The sequence below is a fragment of the Schistocerca gregaria genome, chromosome 10 (assembly GCF_023897955.1).
Source record: "Schistocerca gregaria isolate iqSchGreg1 chromosome 10, iqSchGreg1.2, whole genome shotgun sequence".
NCBI lineage: Eukaryota > Metazoa > Arthropoda > Insecta > Orthoptera > Acrididae > Schistocerca > Schistocerca gregaria.
The window spans coordinates 123729980-123750184 of NC_064929.1; the positions used below are offsets into that span (position 1 = coordinate 123729980).

The 20205-nt window shown below is 42.7% G+C and overlaps 1 protein-coding gene across 1 annotated transcript in view; it reads left to right on the plus strand.

The window, feature by feature from the left end:
* LOC126293207 (C3 and PZP-like alpha-2-macroglobulin domain-containing protein 8) overlaps positions 1-20205 on the plus strand; it is a 732149-nt gene that overhangs the window by 143383 nt on the left and 568561 nt on the right. The window lies entirely within an intron of this gene.

The window sequence follows — 20205 nt, forward strand, 5'->3', positions numbered from 1 at the left end:
AAGTACTGTCATATAAAGGCAAGCATGAAGGAGATAACACTGATGATGTAGAAGTTGACAAAAGAAGAAACGATTGAGGAACCGCTAGCACATGAGTACTGGATGTGTTTCCCAGAGTGGATTGGTCTACTGGACTAATATATTATGTATAACAAAGACTACTTTGGCAAGGAGGGGTGCTTTGTGTGCTTCAGCAATATAAGCGGCCGAACCGTAGGTGCATCTACAACGGAAGAGTATCTGTTGAGAGGCCACACTAATACGTGGGTTCTGCAAAGGGGCAGCAGCATTTACAGTAGTAGTAATTCCAAACCCAACGAAAGCAGATTTTCAGAGATGTGAGAACTAACGAACTATCAGATTCATAAGTCAGAGCTGCCTGCAGAATACTAACACGAATTCTTTATAGGCGATTGGAAAAATTGGTAGAAGCCAACAATGGAGAAGATCAGTTTGGACTCCATAGAAATGTTGGAACACGCGAGGCGATACTACTCCTGCTACTTATCTTAGAAGATAGATTAAGGGAAGGCAAACCCACATTCCCAGCATTTGTAGACCTAGAGAAAGATTTTGACAACTTTGACTGGAATACTGTCTTTCAAATTCTGAAAGTGGCAGGGGTAAAACGCAGGGAGCAAAAAGCTATTTATAGTTTGTACAGGAACCAGATGGCATTTATAAGAGTCGAGGGGCATGAAAGGGAAGCAGTGGTTGAGAAGGTAGGGAGACAGGCTTGTAGCTTAGCCCCAATGTTATTCAATCTGTATGTTGAGAAATAGTAAAGGAAACAAAAGAAAAATTTGAAGTAGGAACTAAAATCCATGCAAAGGAAATAAAAAGTCTGAGGTTTGCCGACGATGTTATAGTGCTGTCAGAGACAGCAACGCACCTGGAATAGCAGATGAACGGAACGGACAGTGTCTTGAAAGGAGGATGTAAAATGGAAGCAAAGCGAGACTAATGGAATTTAGTCAAAATAAAAACGCGATACTGATGGAATCAGATTAGGAAATGAGACAAAGTACTAGATGAGTTTTGCTACTTGGGGAGCAAAATAACTGATGATGGTCAAGTAGAGACGATATAAAATGTTGACTAGCTAGGGCACGGAAATCGTTTCTGAAGAAGAGAAATTTGTTAACATCGAGTACAGACTTAAGTGTCAGGAAGTAGTTTCTGAAAGTATTTGTATGGTGTGTAGCCATGTATGGAAGTGAAACATGAACGATAAATAGTTTACAAAAGTAGAGAATAGAAGTTTTCGAAATGCGCTGCTTCAGAATAATGCTGAAGATTGGATGGGTAGATCATTTAACTAATGAGGAGGTACTGAATAGAACTGAGAAGCAGAAGAATTTGTGGCACAACTTGAGTAGAAGAAGGGATCGGTTGGTAGGACGTATTCTGAGCCGTAAAGAGATCACCAGTTTAATATTGGAGGGAAGCGTGGAAGGCAATATTCGTAGAGGAAGACCAAGAGATGAACCCAGATTGAGAATGATGAAGGTGGCCGTAGTTGTTCAGAGTTGAAGAAGCTTGCACAGGATAGAGTACCACGGAGAGCTGCATCAAACCTGTCTCTGGACTGTTGACCACAGCAGTGGAGACAATCTGGACGGTTGACTGATATGGCCTTGTAGTGTTAACCAGCATGCCTGTGTTGCCAGAATGAGATTCTCACTCTGCAGCGGTCCGGCTCACAGTTTTAATCTGCCAGGATGTTTCATGCCTATGTTGGTTTCGCAAACAGCTGAAAGCAGCGGCAGACTACAGACATTACATTTCCGAAAAGGGTACAACCCTACTGTATGTCTTAATGATGAGGGCGTCATGTTAGACAACACACTTCGGAATTAATGTAGTCACCGGCTCAGAAATACCAGTGGGGAGCATGTCATTATCAGGAAAAATCAAAACTGCCATTGCATGGGTCACATTGTCAAATGTTGGACTCCTTAATTGGGTAGGCAGGCTAGAGAATCTACAGACACCAAAAAAAGTTTTGGTTCACCTCGATCCGAGAGTTTCGAAACCTGTACAGGAAATTTCGGCTTTTTTATTGCTCATGAAAACCACAAATTGCATGTCCTACCACCATACAGCGACACCTTCAGAGGTGGTAATCCAGACTGATCTACACATCCGTACCTCTAATACCCAGTAGCACGTCCTCTTGCATTGATACATGCCTGTATTCGTCGTGGCATACTATCCACAAGTTCAGCAGCGCACCGGTTGTCCAGATTGTCCCACTCATCAACGGCGATTCGGCCTAGATCCCTCAGAGTGGTAGGTGGGTCACGTCGTCCATAAACAGCCCTTTCCAATATGTCCCAAGCATGCTCAATAGGGTCCATGTCTGGAGAACATGCTGGCCACTCTAGTCGAGCGATGTCGTTATCCTGAAGGATCTCATTCACAAGATGTGCAAGATGGGTGTGCGAATTGTCGTACATGAAGACGAATCCTCGCCAATATGCTGCACATATGGTTGCACCATCGGTCGGAAGATGGCAATACTTCCATAAGAATAACACAGGCGGAAGTGCCCTCATCAGGAGCAACTGAGCGGCTGGGGCTAAGTAAAGTATATAGAGGGACCTGTCCTGCGGTGCATCGAAATCTCCAAAAATGAGAAAATGAGATAAGAACACCATCTCAAAGATAAGAAAAAGAGGATTCTATACATACCTATAATCATATAGTTTAAACTAAAAATAAAAACAAAATAAACTAAATTAAATATACATAAAGATCCTAAACTCTTTTAAGCGGCGGGGGCTTTTGTAAATCTAGAAGCCCCCGCGCCGCTAGGCGCTCCTTTTTTTAACCACAGTTAGGTTATATGGAACATAGAATAGTATACTAAAAATATATATAAATCATATCGAAGATATATATGTATATAGAATCATCACAGCAATTGAGCGTATATATATAAAAAAGCGCAGAAGGCGGGGTTTCACCCCCCACAGAGCTGTGGGCCCCCCAAGATAATGTATCCGTGTTTTTCTGGTGAATCAGTATCTGGATGACTCGGGATGAGTCACTGAACGTGACCCAATAGGGTTCTTTTTTGCTGTCGTGTGAGAGTGAGAGACCCCAGAGACACTCAGAGAGAGCCCAGAGAGGCATCCCAGAGTGCCTTGAGGTGCCTACAACACTATACAACATCTTTAACACACTTCTTTATGCCTCGTACAGCCGTTACGGCGTCTTCCATGACCACCAGCGGCGTACGTCGACCCCACATATTGCCACCCAAAAACAGCAGGGAACCTCCACCTCGCTGCACTCACTGGACAGTGTGTCTAAGGCGATCAGCCTGACCGCTCTCCCACCATACACGTCTCCGACGATTGTCTGGTTGAAGGCAGATGCGACACTCATCGCCGAAGAGAGATTGATGCCAATCCTGACTGGTCCCTACGGCATGTTGTGTGGCCCGACTGTACGGCACTGCAAGGTGTCGCGGTTGCAAAGATGGACCTCGCTATGGACGTCGGGAGTGAAGTTGCGCATCACGCACCCATTGCGCACAGTTTGAGTCGTAACATGACTCACTGTGGCTGCACAAAAAGCATTATTCAACATGGTGGCGTTGCTGTCAGGGTTTTTCCGAGCCATAATCGGTAGGTAGCGGTCATCCACTGCAGTAGTAGCCCTTGGGCGGCCTGAGCGAGGCATGTCATCGACAGTTCCTGTCTCTCTGTACCTCCTCCATGTCCGAACAGCATCGCTTTGGTTCTTTCCGAGACGCCTGGATGCTTCCCTTATAGAGAGCTCTTCCTGACACGATCTACACTGCTGTTGCACCAGTTACGCCCGATTTGCTGCATCGAGTGTGGAAAGAAATTCATTACCGGTCTGATGTTTGCCGCATTACAAATGGTAGTCACATCGAACCAGAATTACACTTCACTCTTTTATGTTAAACTTGAAATTGTTTTCTGCAAAATTATACACCTACGGATTGTGTACGCTGTCTCAGTAAATTTCTACATCATTGTAAAGTTGTAATTTCGTTTCTGACCCGCCCTTTACAGCAATTCGGTTCAAGAAAACGAAATAGAATGCAGTATAGTAGAAAGAGGAGAGAAAGTGCATAAGAATGAGCCAGGAAGTAACATATTGTGAGAACAATTTGATAGAGCGTTGAAGTCGAAATAAGGCCCTTGGAATAGACGACATGCGTTCAGAATTATTGACAACCTTGTGAGAAAGAGCAATAAAATAACTACTGCCATTGTATGCCACATATATGAAGCCAGCGAAATATCCCATGATTTAAGGAAATGTGTGATAATTACTATTCCAAGGACTGCAACTGCCGAGAAGTGTAAATTTGTGTAACTATCAGTTTAAAAAGTTATTGTTCCAAATACAGGAACACGCGAGGCAATATTGTTCCTGCGACGTGTCTGAAAAGTTAGAATGAAGAAATCAATGCCGAAGCGATCAAGCCGCGGTGTTGACCGTCTAGACATGGTTGACCTACAGACAACACGAGCCGTGCACCTTCTTCCTGGTAGAATGACTGGAACTGATCGGCTGTCGCACCCCCCTCCGTCTAATAGGAGCTGCTAATGCATGGTTGTTCATAGCTTTGGGCGGGTTTTGTGACATCGCTGAACAGTCAAGTCAAAGGGACTGTGTCAGTGGTACAATATCCACAGTCAACGTCTATCTTCAGAAGTTCTGGGAACTGAGGTGATGCAAAACGTTTTTTGATGTCTGTAGAATTTAATAATTTTATTTTAGAAAAATAATTTATGTACCTTTTTCTCAGAGACTATATAAGATAGTTCTACAACATCTTCTCTCAGTAACGTCCTCTCATGAGATTTTTTTTAAGATACCGAATAGGAGAATTTTAATATTGTTTTAAATTCTAATTCTGTAAGCATAATATAAAATTCATGCAAAATTCCAACTTCTTTGCCCCATATTTCAGCCAACATTCAGAATTTCAAAATGTACTCTTGAGACAACATTTACTGCGTTTGTATAAAATAAGTGAGCAAAATTTCATAATAACAGATACTGAAAAAAGGTATAGTCTATAGCTTTTAAATAACATAATTTTCAGGAAATGCAGTTTCAAGTTCAACCTGACATTTCTTCTTCTGTCACCTCCTCAGAAGTCCCCAGGTTTGTACTTAGGGTGCTCTTTCCCTTCAAGGGTTCTGTTCTGATTTCTTGTTTTTCGCCCTCATTCCTATAGCAAGTCTTCAACCGACTTCACATCTACAGAGAAGGGCCATGAATCTATTTTTCTCAGAACGTCTCGAGTGATGTTTACTACCTTGAAAAAATGGTTCAAATGGCTCTGAGCACTATGGGACTTAACGTTTGAGGTCATCAGTCCCCTAGAACTTAGAACTACTTAAACGTAACTAACCTAAGGACATCACACACATCTATGCCCGAGGCAGGATTCGAACCAGCGACCGTAGTGGTCGCGCGGTTCCAGACTGTGGCGCCTAGAACCGTTCGGTCACTTCGGGCGTCTTACTACCTCGACGCAGTCTAATATCTAAGCCTTCCCTACGTTGCCATAAGTTGCATTTATGACAACTGTATCAGATGAAAATGTGATTGTAGGGCATCGCTTCCATGTTAGTGAATGTGGAAATTCATTTGAATTCCGGGTTTCGCCATGAATCTTTTTGTTTGAAGTTCAGGATCGACCAGAAACCTATAAGCCGGCTTTACAACATCCAGGACACAATTTGGAAGAGTCTCGTTATTAATGTAGAGATTGCTATCCCTCTGAGGCTTTAGGTATTTATACCAGCTAATGTCACACAGATGATGAATGGGGTGTTCATCTGTCGATTCCATGTGGAACATATGTAGCCCATACTGCACTTTTTCATGTCACTTCAACTGGACAGATTCTCTCCGAGAGCCTTGCCATAAAACCCTTGTATGGTCTTCTTTGTGAGTCTGTTGTGTCTACCAGTGCTATTTCCATCTTAGAAATTTGTTACTATTTCTAAAATACTGAACAGAGTCACAGTATATATCACAGCCTTCTAGATATATCGAGTGCAAGTTTGCTTGAAAGTAATCCAGGGAATCGTTGTCCACCGAGCTAGTACTGAAGCGTAGGTTCAGAAAGTGGGCGTGGCAGGAAGGTCGCGTCAAATACTCAACTATTTTTCAGGCCCTTCAGATGCGATTTCATCATTGAAACTTTGAGAACTTATTGACCATGAGTTCTGCTAACAAATGGAAAATAAACTTAAAACTGATATTTTCGGTCAATTCCATGAACGTTCTCCCTCAATATACATATTTAGAAAGAAATGGTTGTGAAGTCGAGAAGTCAAAAAGCTGGAAAATATTTGCTGAAATGGTTGCACTATAACAAGTGTTCCTCTCAGACGAAGAGGTTGGTACAGGAGAGGATATTTTGGCAGGCAGCATGGAACCAGACAGAAAACTGATGATTCCAAAAAATGGGAAGTATCCAGAATGAGAATTTCACTCTGGTCCGGAATGTGCGCTGATATGAAACTTCGTGGCAGGTTGAAACTGTGTGCCAGACCGAGACTCGAACTCGGGACCTTTGCCTTTCGCGGGCGAGTGCTCTACCATCTGAGCTACCCAAGCACGACTCACGTCCCCTCCTCACAGCTTTACTTTCGCCAGTACCTCGTCTCCTACCTTCCAAACTTCACAGAAGCTCTCCTGCGAATCTTTTAGAAGTAGCTCCCCTGGAACAGAGGATATTGCGAAGCCATGGCTTAGCAACAGCCTGGGGCATGTTTCCAGAATGGTAAGTATCGTCTACGATGCACTTCCACAGCTTTGCAAGGTATGGATCCAGATGGAAGGTCTGCAGCTCGTGGTCAAGTGGCTAGCGTTGATGCCCTTGGATCACGGGGTGCCGGGTTCGATTCCCGGCCCGGTTGAGGATTTTCTGTGCCTGGAGACTGCATTTTTGGATTGTCCCCATCGTTTCATGATCATCGTGTCTGATAGTGGCTAGATTGGACTGTGTAATAAATTGGGACTTTGTACGGGCGCTGATGACCGCGCAGTTGAGAGCCCCACAAACCTAACATTATCATCATCCATATGGAGGGGTAATACTATGTGATAACGGTGATCTACTTTGCTTACGAATACCAGAAGTGTGGCGAGTGTAAGCTGTCAGTTCACATCGCTCTCTGCTTTTAGTACAAACAGGTGATGGCGTGATAATTATCGGCAACTTCTTGAGCTAGTTTACGTCCACCTCCTCCGAACACAACAGGTTCTACACGCGTAGCGCCTCAGCCGTGACGAACGCCAGGCGTGCACTTCAATTATGGAGAGGCCATTAGCAGCTGGGCGTTGGCCGCAGACATTAACAAACTGGGCGTGGCGCTAAATTCGTAAATGTGCAGACGGTATAGCGCAAAACACGACTGCGTCTGACAAATTAATTATAACATCTGCACAGGGAAGAGTCTATCATGAGGCAAAACGTTATGACCACCGACTTAATACGCTACCGGCCATTAAAATTGCTACACCACGGAGATGACGTGCTACAGACGCGAAATTTAACCGCCAGGAAGAAGATGCTGTGATATGCAAATGATTAGCTTTTCAGAGCATTCGCACAAGGTTGACGCCGGTGGCGACACCTACAACGTGCTGACATGGGGAAAGTTTCCAACCGATTTCTCATACACAAACAGCAGTTCACCGGCGTTGCCTGGTGATATGTTATTGTGATGCCTCGTGTGAAGAGGAGAAATGCGTACCGTCACGTTTACGACTTTGATAAACGTCGGATTGTAGCCTATCACGATTGCGGTTTATCGTATCCCGACATTGCCGCTCACGCTGGTCGAGATCCAATGACTTTTAGCATAATATGGAATCGGTGGATTCAGGAGGGTAATTCGGAACGCCGTGCTGGATCCCAACGGCCTCGTATCACTAGCAGTCGAGATGACAGGCATCTTATCCGCATGGCGGTAACGGATCGTGCAGCCACGTCTCGATTCCTGAGTCAACAGATGGGGACGTTGGCAAGACAACAATGATCTGCACGAACAGTTCGATGACGTTTGCAGCAGCGTGGACTATCAGCTCGGAGACCACTGTTGCGGTTACCCTTGACGCTGCATCGCACACAGGAGCGCCTGCGATAGTGTACTCAACGACGAACCTTGGTGCACGAGTGGCAAAATGTCATTTTTTCGAATGTATCCAGGTTCTGTTTCCAGCATCCGTGTTTGGCGACATCGCGGTCAGCGTACATTGGAAGCGTGAATTCGTCATCGCCATACTGGCGCATTATCCAGCTTGATGGTATGGGGTGCCATTGGTTACACGTCTCGGTCACCTCTTGTTCGCATTGACGGCACTTTGAACAGTGGACGTTACATTTCAGGTGTGTTACGACCCGTGGCTCTACCCTTCATTCGATCGCTGCGAAACCCTACATTTCAGCAGGATAATGCAGGTCCTGTATGAACCTTTCTGGATACAGAAAATGTTCGACTACTTCCCTGGCCAGCACATTCTCCAGATCTCTCACTAATGAAAACGTCTGGTCAATAGCAGCAGAGCAACTGTCTCGTCACAACACGCCAGTCACTACTCTTGATGAACTGTGGTATCGTGTAGAAGCTACATGGGCAGCTGTACCTGTACACGCCATCCAAGCTCTGGTTGACAAATGCCAAGGAGTGTCAAGGCCGTTATTACGGCCAGAGGTGGTCGTTCTGGGTACTGATTTCTCAGGATCTATGCACCTAAATTGCGTGAAAGTGAAAGAATCTCATGTCAGTTCTAGTATAATATATTTGTCCAATGAATACCTGTTTATCATCTACATTTGTTCATGGTGCAGCAATTTTAATGGCCAGTATTGTATTAAAGCCGCACTGCCACTTAAAACGCAAGAGATAATAAAATGAAAATATACATGAGTGGTCGATCTCACCCATAGGTGTATGAGGGAGATGAATAAGTGTACTGGGAGATTTAGCCCACATAAAAATGACTGTACGTGAAGAAAAGAGTCAGTTAAAATTATATATTTTTATTAGGGACCTGTAGTAATGAATACATAGTTATACTACTGAATTCTTTTGTTCGAAACAGTATTAGCAGTTTATTGCAAATCTCATTGAACATTTACTTTGCTGATGAGTTGTTGGTTTTGTTGAATCATTAGCCTGTCTTTCTCTCACCATACCAGTTGCACTTATTACCAAATTCTGAACAACATATACATCGTGATTGCTGCAGACGAAATTTCATTAATGACGGCGTCATTTCAGGGGTTTAACAACTAGAAGCTGGTAGTGTGCCAGATTACTGAGAGACCGGAGTACAGAGGGCCGTATTAGCGAGAGTTTAGCGTATTAACGCTGACTGCACAATACTGACGCAGTGATCTTACTGAGAGGTTGACAAATGTGTGGGTATGAAACTAACCTGAAATGGCCAGCGTGTTCGCTACCTACAGATAAAAGTATTTATATAAATGATGTGCCCTCTAGTATTACGGGTAATTCTAAAATATTGTGTTTGGTAAGCACACTGAAACCAATCGCCATTTCTACTAGTTTCGTAAAAGATTTCAAAACATCCAATACAGTCATCTTCATCCCATTCACGAAAGTTTTTTTTTCTTTTTAGCTTTTTAAATTTTTCTCTTCACTAGAGTTTCTCCTAAGTGACGTTTCTGTGCCTTTTCTCTATTTCCTTTTTCTTTATAGTTTCAAAATTCTCAACAGTGTTTAATCATTCGAAAACAGTCGCTGTCGACCTCTTGAAAGTCATTGTCTTACAATTGCAATAAAAGAAACTGATGCTATATCTTCGAAAAATTTTTGCCTGTGTTGGATTATGAGTACTCACTTTAGAATTAGTAACCTTGGAAGTTTTAGGTTTAGTACGAGTGTAGCACTGCAATCCGAAATCGTGCCGGTGAAGTAATTTGACTTGTGCAAACAATTCTACACGTTTGATGTGCTCGGCATCACTTGACCTTTTGATGAGCTTTGAAGTGGTTGGTTGACCTGTGAGTGAGATGCTCTTCCACTTGTTGGCACAGACATATCTGTCGACAAATACGCATAGCCTGCGCGGCCATATACAGTGGGATTATGGCACACGCCTCGAAGCTAAATTTAATTATGCTCCATGTGTCTCACATTAAAACAAAAGCTCCATCTCTGCCGAACAACACTGGTCCATCTCTCCTGATTCTTTGGGAGAAATGGACCACCATGAGTGTATTTTGTTTCATTTGCACATCTGTTTTCGTAGGACCAAATTGAGGATCAAATCTCCAAGGTCATGGAACGTGTCATCACATGAAATTACAATATAAAAGAAATAACAGATTAAATAAAATATTTACGAACCCAAAAAAGTCAAGCCATAAGTTTAAGTAAACGCAGTCAACAATGTAATATAAGAACGAGCCTACTTTTTCAAGGAACTCCTCAACAGAATAGTAGGCGTGACCTATGAGGAAACTCTTCAGTTTCGACTTCAAAGGGCATGCATTATTGCTAAGAATTTTGAATTCCTGTGGTAGCTTATTGATTAAGGAACATCGTTCTGCAGAAGAGGTAAGGAGATGCGATCCAAATGCAGATTGGATTTTTGCGAAGCATTAACTTCGTGAAAGCTGCAAATTCTTGAGCATAAGCTGATATTGTTAACAGTAAACGACAGTAAGGAATATATATATGTATATATACTGAGAGCCCAATATGAAAATACCCAGACTCGTGAACAGGGGTCAACAAGAGGTTCGCAAACTCACACCACTTATAGCCATAACTTCTCGTTTCTGAGCCAAAAATATCTTTTTAGAATGGGAAGAGTTACCCCAAAATATAATACCATACGACATAAGCGAATGAAAATAAACAAAGTAGGCTAATTTTCGCGTCAACGTTCACTTACTTTAGACCCAGTGTGGCCAGTAAAAATGGCAGCATTAAGTGTTTGAATGAGATCCTGAAAGTGGACTTTCGACGACATTTTACCGGGTGACCAAAAAGTCAGTATAAATTTGAAAACTGAATAAATCATGGAATAATGTAGACAGAGAGGTACAAATTGACACACATGTTTGGAATGACATGGGGTTTTATTAGAACAAAAAAAATACAAAAGTTCAAAAAAGTATGTTGCTAGATGCGTGAAAGATCTCTTGCGCGCGTCGTTTGATGATAATCGTGTGCTCAGCAGCCACTTTCGCCATGCTTGGCCTCCCAGGTCCCCAGACCTCAGTCCGTGCGATAATTGTCTTTGGGGTTACCTGAAGTCGCAAGTGTATCGTGATCGACCGGCATTTCTAGGGATGCTGAAAGACAACATGCGCCTCCAATGCCTCACCATAACTCTGGACATGCTTCACAGTGATGTTCACAACATTATTCCTCGACTACAGCTATTGTTGAGGAATGATGGTGGACATATTGAGCATTTCCTGTAAAGAACGTCATCTTTGCTTTGTCTTACTTTGTTATGCTAATCTATTGCTATTCTGTCATACAAAGCGCCATCTGTCGGTCAGTTTTTGAACTTCTGTTTTTCTTTTTCGGTTCTAATAAAAGCCCATGTCATTCCAAGCATGTGTGGCAATTTGTACTTCTCTATCTACATTATTCCGTGATTTATTCAGTTTTCAAATTTATACGGACTTTTTGATCACCCAGTACTATCTATGTGAAAACCTAGAAATTTGAACTGTTCAGTTTCACTAATCAAATGCCGATTCTGTGAAACTGAAACGTCTGGTTTTGTTGAATTGTGCGTTAGAAACTATAAAATTGGGTCTTACTGTGATTTAGCGTTAGTTTATTTTCTACAAGGCATGAATTTATATCATGGACTGCACAATTTGAAATCGAGCCAATGTTGCACACAACATCCTTTACTACCAAGCTAGTGTCATCAGCAAACAGAAATATTTTGGAATTACCCATAATACTAGAGGGCATATCATTTACATAAATACTTTTATCTGAAGGTAGCTTTTTTCTTCTTTATTGATTTTCAATTCCCCCGAAAGGGGGTGGGCTGGCAGCAGCTTAGTACGCTGCTCTAAAGCCTACAGACTTTTTGTAAGAAAAGGAAGAAGAAAGAAACAAGGGAAAACAGGTGATAAAATGATGACTTAAAGTGTAAACCGGCGTAAAAATGCGGAAAGTTAAAACAGAGACCAAAAGGGGTTGGCAATGTCGATAAAATACACAGGAATCGGACAAGTAACATAGTAGACACACAATAAAAAAACATGGCGACAGTCTGGTTTCTGTTCGCAAGAGATAAAAATCACACCCAGTGACAGTATCTTGGCTGTTCGCTACACGTCCCTAAAGACACACCACGGAACACTCACTGGTAAACACACACTGTAAAACACTGCACGAAAATGGTGGCACAAATATGACACTCCCAAGCCAAAGGCAGATGGGGGGGAGGGGACCTGGAGGAGGGGAAAAAGACAAGGAGGGAGGAGAGGAGAAAACGAAAGGGGGAACCAAGGAGGGAGAGGACTCATAAGGGAGGAGAGGGGCAGGGCAGACGCGAGAGGGAATAAGAAGAGGCAGAGGAGGGAAATGCAAAATGACTCGGTGGAGAGAAGGGGGCAGCGAGAGGGGAGGTGGGGAAAAAAGAGGAAGGAAGAGGGGGAAGACATTTGACATTTGTCAAGCTCACAGCAAAAAAAACTGCATCAGTGTTGTGCGAAGTAAGTCTTAATACTGAAATTGCATGACAACCCGATGAAACTTTTCGGCTCGCCAGAACAGAGAAAGTGATTTTTTTCTCCAGAACTAACACGCAAATAATAGCAACTGTTCTGCATCACGTTTGTTCTCTGAAGAGCTTGCTCACAAGTAGCTCACAAGCAGCTGGAACTGCTCTCTAGCGGCGCATTCCTGAAATGCACCCTGGCCCGTCTCAACCAATGTTCCAACTCTCCCGCACTCAGCCTACATCAGCATTCGTAATAGGCATCTGAAGATAGTATCGATATGAGCGCAATTATCTCTGGGCTTGCGGTATGTTACTTGTACAACACGCACTCGACACGGAAGATGTCAGTTACAATTTGCTATCTTCCGTATATTTGATTTATTACGCGTCTGTTTCTCGCGAGGTACTTTTCTACTCTCTGTGCCTATTGATTATCTGTCGCTTACGAAATACTGCATCGGATACACGTCTTGATTCTCTGCCGCCACAGATCTTTAAGGCGAGAGCAGTAAGGGCGTGGTGGCAACACTGCGAATTTTCGGTTTTGAAGGAAGACAAAGCGTTCTGCTACGTGAGTGTTGCACTTGCTCTGGCGTGGAGGCGTGTTTTCCTCGTGTGCGATACGACGTGCTTTTGAACGAGGCTGGATTAAATTACGCGCCGGCCGGAGTGGCCGTGCTGTTCTAGGCGCTACAGTCTGGAACCGAGCGACCGCTACGGTCGCATATTCCAATCCTGCCTTGGGCATCGTTGTGTATGATGTCCTTAGGTTAGTTAGGTTTAATTAGTTCTAAGTTCTAGGCGATTGATGGCCTCATAAGTTAAGTCCCATAGTGCTCAGAGTCATTTGAACCATTTGATTAAATTACGAAAGGGAAGCAGTGGTTGGGAAGGGAGTGAGACAGGGTTGTAGCCTATCCCCGATGTTATTCAATCTGTATATTGAGCAGTGAAGGAAACAAAAGAAAAATGTGCAGTAGGTATTTAAATCCATGGAGAAGAAATTAAAAATTTGAGGTTCGCCGATGACATAGTAATTCTGTCAGAGACAGCAAAGGACTTGGAAGAGCAGTTGAACGGAATGGACAGTGTCTTGAAAGGAGGGTATAAGATGAACATCAACAATAGAAAAACGAGGCTAATGGAATGTAGTCGAATTAAGTCGGGTGATGCTGAGGGAATTAGACTAGGAAATGAGACAAAGTAGTAAAGGAGTTTTGCTATTTGGGGAGCAAAATAACTGATGATTGTCGAAGTAGAGAAGACATAAAATGTAGACTGGCAATGGCAAGGGAAGCGTTTCTGAAGAAGAGAAATTTGTTAATATTGACTATATATTTAAGTGTCAGGACGTCGTTTCTGAAAGTATTTGTATGGAGCGTAGCCATATATGGAAGTGAAACATGGACGATAACTAGTTTGGTCAAGAAGAGAATAGAAGCTTTCGAAATGTGATGCTACAGAAGAATGCTGATGATTAGATGGGTAGATCACATGGCTGATGAGGAGGTACTGAATAGGACTGGGGAGAAGAGAAGTTTGTGGCACAACTTGACTAGAAGAAGGGATCGGTTGGTAGGGCATGTTCTGAGGCATCAAGGGATCACCAATTTAGTATTGGAGGGCAGCGTAGAGGGAGACCAAGAGATGAATACACTAAACAGACACAGAAGGATATAGATTGCAGTAGGTACTGGGAGATGAAGATGCACAGGTTAGAGTAGCATGGAGAGCTGCATCAAACCATTCTCATGACAAGACCACAACAACAACAACATTATGTTCTTCTGCCAGTTCAGTAGACTCGCGATATGTGTGTTATTACTCCCTGGAAATTTGAAACCTCTACTCGAAATGGTTTCTGAGATTTAGGGAAAAATGCAACAGAAAATTTAAATTTTCAGGAACGGTTTCTAAAGTTTCATAAGACTGTAACTCACTTGATATATGCTTAATTTTTTATTTTGTCATCCTCTTGATCTTTTTCAAAGTTTTTTCTTCTTTCCTTCCTTCTGCACTCCTTAGTGGCTAACTTTGCTGCATACTCTGCTTTATCAATGCGTACCTTGCCCATCTGTTCAAGTTCTCTGATGCAGTTTGCTCCGGGATTAATTGCCATATGCTGTAGCACTCTCACCCTACCAATGTTGCCATCATTAAGAGCAATAACAGCATCCCTGACCCCCACTTTAGTGTCTTTATTCCAACAAACACATTTTCTGGTAAGGGAGTCCATATAAGATTATTGAACGACTCATTGGGAAGTTGAGTCTGACCACACAGACACTTCTTCAGTAATCTAGGATTTGCTAGGTCTCTGTAAATAGGTTTTTTGATATCCATGACTGCTGCTGGGAAGGAATGTTTACAGCTGTATGAACTATATGAGTACTGGGAATTGCGGTAATTACGCCATGAAACAGGTCCAGCAGGGCAAAGGTGGTGTGCTGGTTTGACAGTTGACAGTCTGTGGAAGAAGGTAGCCCATAATGCCTGCTTCATTTTCAAGAAACCCTCGGTATTATTTCTAATGGCCACCCCATAATACTACTGTAGTTCATCAATCATTTTGTCTGTCAGCCTGCCTCTTATGGTTTTACCATCAGAAAGTTACTTCGCTCACCAACTTTGTTTCAACTTCCTAAACCTGGTGCCCATCCTCTTCTGGACATGGCCAACACATTCCAGTTTTGTGATAATCTTCTCACCATAAGGCTGAGCGGCCACTACAGTGTTATAAGCTTTTGAGTCTCCATCACGTAAGAACTTAGTGTAACACACTCTCCTTTCATTCACAGATCGACTGAAAGTTTCAATAGCTGCAGATGTCTCCATACCACCACTTGTTCTTTCATTATTTCTGTCGCAGATATACCCTTCTTCATTCCCTGATCTACACTTATAACTATGTTTGGTTAAAATCTGGAAATCTATTACCTTTCCAGTACCCACACTGGTCAACGTAGCAACAGAATTCTTAGAACTGTAGCTGCGCTTCTGACAACTACCCTCAAAAATTACTGGTATATCTGTCGTACCATCATTTATTTTAACACCTTCGTTTGCAGCACTCTTCATTGACTCACATGCAACAAGTTCCACAGCATCTCCAATAAATCCTGCGTACTTGTCGATTTTACGAAGTGGGCTTCTCATATTCACCATGGCACACATTGTTTCTGCTGCAATGTCTCCTTTGCCAATAGCTCTCAATCCATAAAGCCGCTTAAAATTTAATTCAAAATAATTATCTTTACACTTATCAGAATTCCAAAATGAATGAGTATATTTACAACTGCCACAATTAATAAGTTTCCTGGCTAGTGGCCGGCCTGAGTGGGCGAGCGGTTCTAGGCGCTCCAGTCGCAGGTTCGAATCCTGCCTCGAGCATGGATGTGTGTGATGTCCTTAGGTTAGTTAGGTTTAAATAGTTTTAAGTTCTAGGGGACTAATGACCTCAGATGGTAAGTCCCATAGTGCTCAGAGCCGTTTGAACCATTTCCTGGCTAGTGCATTTCATAGCTCACTCTCTTCATGTAAACTAACTGGCCCTCCACATATTTTACAACACACACATTCACCTAATACCCTTGTTAGGATGTGTAAATTTCTCAGAATATAACCTAACCTACCATTTACATCGCTTTCCTTTTGAAAAAACTGTGTATCACAACGTTTTGTATTAATCTTCGAATCACTAATGGGTGTTTCTCTGGATACTGACGAGTTTGCGTGCATCTCATTGTCTGTAACTTCACATGCCACAAGTTGAACACAATGTTTCCCTTTATACGAAATCTACTACCATGAAACCCACGTTTCTTAAAAACACTTCACTTTGGCGTCATACTTTACTTTTTTAGAGATTTACCAAGCTGTTCGTCACTTTACCTCGGAAAAACATTAGTACTTCGATACACAACGCGTATTTATACTATGTAACGATACAACACTGTTTTTGACAGTGCTACCAATACCAGCACGTAGTTTAACTTTTATGACACAGCAATTCACAGCCATCTATATAAAAAATTACCGATTTTATTAGATCTTGTAGTAACGAACGTAAAAAAATTAATATATATATATATATATATGGAAAATTGTAAATTTTATATTGAGATAAAAAACCTGAAATTATGAAAGAAAAATTTCCGCTACAACTGACCTTAAGCTTTCAAGACCAGTCTATGCCGGACGTAAAAAGACACATGTTTCGCCTTTTTTTGCTAGACACACCACTTAAAATCAACACCAGGACAAGAATGAACAAAAAGTTTTTTCAGGCCTCATTTTGTTAGAGCAGTTACCACCTCAAATATGTTCGTTCACCTTTCACAATTTTTCATTAAAGAAAATCTGCTGACGATGGAACAGAGGTGCCGAAACATGTTTGAGTGACAACAAAAAACAGTGTTTTGCATAAAAGAAGAAACCTGTATCCAGTAATTTTAACTTCAGACGCGGATAAAAATACGAGAGCCGCAAATCCAAAAGAAGAAGACACTCTCTACTTAAGAAAAAAATCTAATACAAAGATGATCACGGAATATCGTATTTTCAATGCTGTCCATCGAAAAATCATCTGAAAGCAAAACTTTTTATTAGTATAATATGACATCCAAAGTTGGTGATGTTTGAGTTTATTAACTTTTTTCCGTTTTCATGTTGTAGATAGGGTACCTGTCCTTCTAGGTGTCTATGATAGTGCTGCTCCTTGTTCAATTCCCGGGTCGTCGCTTTTTATTTTCTATCGATATTTTTTGCGGTGTGTCTGATAATATACTGATAACGGGAGCACCTTTCTTTGCCTTTTTTTTTTTGAAAAGTAAAACAGCGGGAAGTATGATTAATAATTTAGGAAGTACGTATAACGTATTGACAGTTATTTTCATCGTGATAGGTGACGCATTGTCTGCTGCTCGTGGTCTCACGGTATCGTTCTCGAGTACGGGGTCCCGGGTTCGATTCCAGGCTGGGTCAGAGATTTTTCCTGCCTCTAGATAACTGGGTGTTGTTGTGTCGTCTCCATCATCACCATTTATCCTCATTACAGTCGGAGGAAGGTAATGGCAAACTACCTCCGCTAGGATGATTAAGACGCTCCGCCGAGTTGCCCCGTGACATTGATACCACCGAAAGGTAAAGAACTTCAGTTCCGCTTCGAGCGCCGAGCGGGAAGGTTTTTTGTTCATATTACTTGCCGCAGCGTCGCTGGTGTGGAGTTTTCCTCGTTAGTGTTGTTCTGTCTGCCGAGTGAGTCGTAGCGCCTCCGCTCCTCTTTTACTGTCTGTTTGTGCTCGTCTACTTGCAGTGGCGTCGGCCTCTGCGCTATGGCTACCATGGTTTCCAAGTGCATTTCACGAAAAGGTACTGTCAGCTTTACTTTCGAAAAAACAACGCGCCACGTGCAGCCCGAGTCTCTAGAAATGCATGATTGGCTTGTCGATATAATTCATGTAAACTCTGATCAAGTCCACACCGCATATTTTGACGCTTACGAGTACGTGTTTTACGTGGAATTTATGGATCCCCTTCACGTTGAAAGATTACTGTTTCCATATGGTTCTCAAGTTCCGTTCGAGTATCGCCATAATTCCGTTAGTATGGTGTCATCTGCAGATGCCGAAATTGACTATAGCAGTTGTGGTGTGCGTACTTAAGACCTTCGGTACACACACCATCAGATTATTTGACTTGTCGCTCCAATGAAGTAGGCGAGTGTCAGCAATATGTCTCGTGGTCTTATTGTGGCGTGTTTATCTTCTGGCGTTAGGTCAGAGGATAGAAGTGCCGCGCAGTCCGGAACCGTGTGACTGCTACGGTCGCAGGTTCGAATCCTGCCTCGGGCATGGATGTGTGTGATGTCCTTAGGTTAGTTAGGTTTAAGTAGTTCTAAGTTCTAGGGGACTGATGACCACAGCAGTTGAGTCCCATAGTGCTCAGAGCCATTTGAACCATTTGATAGAAGTGCCACTTGCACGCTTAGAGTAGCAGATTGACGGTGAACAACTTTAAACACACACTTATTAAAATAATAACAAACATAAAATTACTTAACTTGATTCTGGGTGCTATTTACAATTGACAATCTGAAGTTCCTTTGGTCTTGGTACGTTAATCTTATTCTCACATATCTCTGACACTTGACAAAGTGTATCTACATTTCTCTTCCTGGCTATGTACAGGAATATGATAATCTTCTTAGGTGCAGACTGAAACTTGACTATAGACTGGTACAGACTAATGCAGACTGGTACAGACTGGAACTGACAAATGCACACTGACTAATCGGAGGTCTGTAGACTCGTTGTTATAACTCGCGCGATCAGGTATCACTGCGCGAGTGTGATCCGCGAGGAGAAAAGGTTCTACATTAGCAGCAATCTCATTGGCTGCGTTACATATTAATACGCGGATCGGCCGAAGCAGAATTTGGTCCGTCTCTAAGGCAGCGCCATCTCGTAGTGCGGAGACGGACGAGTGCTGCGCCTGCACTGTTGTGCATAGCAGGGCGCGCTCTAGTGGGAAACTTGTGTACACGCTGACTACGCGGAACTATGTACACAACAGCAGTCTTCGACGCTGAGCCGATCTGCACCATGAAATTGATACCACCGGAAGCTAAAGAACTTCATCGCATGACTGCAGAAACATACTAAATTGCAGCAGAGCACAGAATTAAAAGACATGCCAGTTGCTATCAAAATTCGTGCGTCGGTCAATACACCGTTGTCAAAAATGGAATTTTATATGCTTGGTACGCAACCAAATTGATAGATCTGTTTCCAGCAACGTGAGTCAGATATGTTTTCCACGAACGGTGTATAGGATAGCATGCCAATGCTGCGAAATATCGTACGTGTGTGGTACATGGTGCGAAAAACATTTATGTTTCGCCTCTTACTGTAGCCGGCCAGAGTGGCCGATCGGTACTAGGCACACTACAGTCTGGTACCGCGCGACCACTACGGTAGCAGGTTTGAATCCTGCCTTGGGCATGGGTGTGTGTGATGTCCTTAGGTTAGTTAGGTTTAAGTAGTTCTAAGTTCTAGGAGACTGATGACCTCAGAAGCTAAGTCCCATCGTGCTCAGAACCACTTCAACCATTTCGGAGCCTCTTACTGTAGCAAGTTTCACCCTATTGACTGTGACAACGTTTACGTATGGACGATCAGTTAGCATTACGCAATAACATACTTAAGGTGTGTTTGCTTTTGTAGTATCTATCAGAATGAAAATATCTATCAATACATTAAACACAGAAGACCCAAAGAAATTGGTACAACTGTCTAATATCGCGGTGGGCCCCTGCGATCACGCAGAAGTGCCGCAACAAGTCCTCGAGCCACTCTGTAGCAATTCTGGAAGTGTGGGGTGTCGCATTGTCCTGCTTGAATTGTCCAAGTCCGTCGCAATGCACTGTGGACGTGAATGGATACAGGTGATGAGACAGGATTCTTATGT